Source organism: Lycium barbarum, chromosome 5 (genome assembly GCF_019175385.1).
Source record: "Lycium barbarum isolate Lr01 chromosome 5, ASM1917538v2, whole genome shotgun sequence".
In the NCBI taxonomy this organism is placed as follows: Eukaryota; Viridiplantae; Streptophyta; class Magnoliopsida; order Solanales; family Solanaceae; genus Lycium; species Lycium barbarum.
Genome location: NC_083341.1, coordinates 113,959,977 through 113,963,362, shown reverse-complemented (window position 1 = coordinate 113,963,362; position 3,386 = coordinate 113,959,977). Strand labels below are relative to the sequence as shown.

Sequence of the window (3,386 nt, the reverse complement as noted above, 5' to 3'; positions counted from 1 at the left end):
TTTTCTTCTGGGCGGCCGTCGCCTTTTTCGGAGGCATCACTGAAAGAAAAACAACAACAGATCAGAACAGAATCATCCTAATAGCACAGCTCTATCGCACGATCTAAGATTCAAAGAAAGGAAACATCCTAAATGTCCTGTAGCTTCCTGTTTATAGATGTGGTGCACAACACACCGATAAACAAGACTCTACTAGACACGGTCTGTAGACATTCCGAGGACAAACCGCTCTGATACCACTTCTGTCACGACCCAACCCCGTAGGCCGTGACTAGTGCCCGATCTGGGCACCCGAACCCATCTATCAAATATTATCTCGAATTCTATCAACTCATTCTAGTATATGGCGGAAGCCGACAAGACTTTATTTCAAATTTAGGTAATTTTCAGAAAATTTCGGCAGAGTTTCCTTTGTTTTACGGACTATCCAATATACCCTGCACGCAGAAAATACCAACAAGAGCTACACAGGGCTAACCAAGCAATATATAAACATATGCGGACCGGCCGCCTCGGCGTATAGGATCGCCCAAACAACATATGCGGACCGGCCGCCTCGGCGTATGGGATCGCCCAAACGACATGTACATACATCCATACAGAAAGACCCTAACCCACAAACATGTCCACAGACCTCTAAACAGACCGACAGAATCATATGACGGGACAGGGCCCCGCCGTACCCATGAACGAATATATACAAATGCACTAATAAATATATATACCAAAAGTATAAGCTCCGGAAAGAGAGGAGCACTCCGAATAGCAGAAAGGGTGTCCTAAACAGGTGGATCACCAGGCTGTGCGTCTGTACCTGCGGGCATGAAACGCAGCCCCCGGAGAAGGGGGTCAGTACGAAATATGTACTGAGTATGCAAAGCAGAAGGTACAGAAATAAATCTGAATAATAATCGAATCAGATATATAGAAAATAATACATATCAAAATGTTTATTTCCAAAGTATAAATTATGCATAGGGCACTGGAAAATGTGGTCGCCCGCCTGTCGATGGCGCCACAACACAGCATAACACCAGAAAGTTTCAAATCTCCGAATCCCCGTCACACATCACAACACAGCATAACGCCAAACATAAGTGGAACCCGGCCCTCGAGCGAGGAGCACGGTGAACCATAAACACAGCATAACACCGGAATGTATCAAAAAGCGCACGACAACAGAACCGGCCCGGGAACCGGCGAACGATATCATAGTAGGCACGAGCGGAGTAGTGAGGAATCATATGCATAAAATCATTATTATAAATCCGGAGGATAAGTAAAATAGTCATATTCGAAATCGGAATAATAATTATCACTTTTTGATTCAAAGTTGTCGAATTTACATAAAGGGCGTCGCGGGACCCACGGACGAGTATAGACCCGAACTGAGCCCGCCTATGAAAAACATACCCATTATACATCAAGCAAACTCCTATAAAAATTATTGGAGCGATCCGAGCCTCTATGCGAAAAATATGGCATTCAGAGATTACAAAATTCCTTAAAGTGAACATTTTCTATGCGAATTTCGGAAAGCGATTACTTCAAATACATCATGGTTCATATTTCATAAAAACATACATAAGAGTGCCAAAGAATATATATATGGATCATAACATGCTCGGATCTCGAATTTGGAATTCCCTTAAAGCTCTAATCTAGCCTATGTGAAACTAAGGCATGCCAAAAGAAGGAAGGTTGCTTTACATACCTCAAACGCTCTCCAATATGATCCAACTCAAGCTAAGTCCAAACTATGATTCGGGCTGCCCACGATCTAAAAATAAGCCATAAAATGCCAAACATTAGCTAAAGACTCTTTGGGCATTAAATTCCAATTTCGCCCTTAATTCTACAGAAATTTGGGCAACATTTCCCCTGTAAATAGGCTATCCCAAGAATTTAACCCGGCCGTATCAATCAACAACAACAACAACAACCAACCTAACAACATTAATAATCAATCCGAAAGGTAATACAACAATAATAACTCTCTTTTACACCATTCGACCACTTTCCAATTATTCAATTCTATGGCTTACATTCAAGTCACAATGTCGTTCATACGTTCGATTATTAACCCAAACCCATACTAACAACATTCAAGAACATTCTAACAATTCACATAATATTTCCAACAACCCACAAAATTGTTTCCAAAAGTGGCCGAAAACAGCCCCTAGCCGAGGGCAGTCCACTGTGCCCATTTCTCAATTTCAATTCGTGTTTTGTATCGACACTCCACAATATAACGATGTCATTTTCATAAAATATACCATTTACGTCAAACGCACAACTATCCTCAAAACAGCCCCCAAATTCTCAACATCAATCTTGAGTTATTAATTGCTCATTTCCAACTAGAATTCATAACGACGACAATTGAAACGTTAAGCGATATTAATGCGATCTTCGACGTATTATATGGCCCACATTCGTCCACACTACACATACATATACATGTATCGATGATTTTTATTCTTTTCCCCACTCGAGACCAATCTAACATAATATAGAATTAATTCATCAATTCTATTTCTCACACCCATATACACGGCTAGAACACCCATCACACAACCCACTTCCAATCATACTATATTTCATGATTTCCATCCCTATTAACATACCATAACATGAATAAAATGTTCAAAACACAAAAACAAGAGCAAAACATACCTTTCTTCTTCCACCCACCAAATAGTTAGGGTTTGCTAATTGACATAATGGATGGTTGGATGACCCAAACAATACTTCCACGCTACTTAGGGGCTTCAATATAGTGGGTTTGTATCAAGGAAATAATTTTGGAGTGGCTTGAATTTGATTTGGGTTTTCCTTTGTTCTTGGCCGTGAGGTGCTTGGTGATGGCCTTCAATTTTCTTGATATTTTACTAAGTGTTGAAAGTGACAAAGATGACTTAGAAGTCCTCTTTTTACCTCCACAAAATTCCTCCATGTGTCCTTGGGCCCACACATGTGTTGGACCAATTAAAATTGGCCACACAAGGTGTGGGACCATTTAATGAACCACACGGCTAAAAGGGCCAACTATTGTACAACATTTTTAATTCCAATTTTATGAATTGTGGTCCCAATTTTTCCTAAGTGTCCCATACCAATAAATTCATGCACAACTTATATCTCAAAATAAAATCGAAGGTTAAGAATCCCGACTTTGTATCCCGAAAAAAAAAAAATTGTCCTTAGCTTATCTTAAATAAATCCGGATTATTCCACTGTACAAAAATACGGGTTCTAACATTGAACACCTCCAAAAGTTCAGTGATCTCAGGCCTATCAGTTTATGTAATGTCTTTTAAATCATCTCTAAATTGTTGAATGCTAGATTAGCCTCTATTATTCCTAGAATCATCTCCAAAAAT

General features: G+C 39.8%; 1 long non-coding RNA gene across 1 annotated transcript; it reads right to left on the bottom strand.

Annotated features, from left to right (window-relative positions):
* Positions 1–210: 210 nt before the first annotated feature.
* Positions 211–2,889, bottom strand: LOC132642626 (uncharacterized). The gene is made up of 3 exons (XR_009583278.1): positions 2,680–2,889; positions 1,715–1,780; positions 211–814 (listed from the first exon to the last, which is right to left on the bottom strand). It is a non-coding gene; the product is annotated as an uncharacterized LOC132642626 (long non-coding RNA).
* Positions 2,890–3,386: the final 497 nt, after the last annotated feature.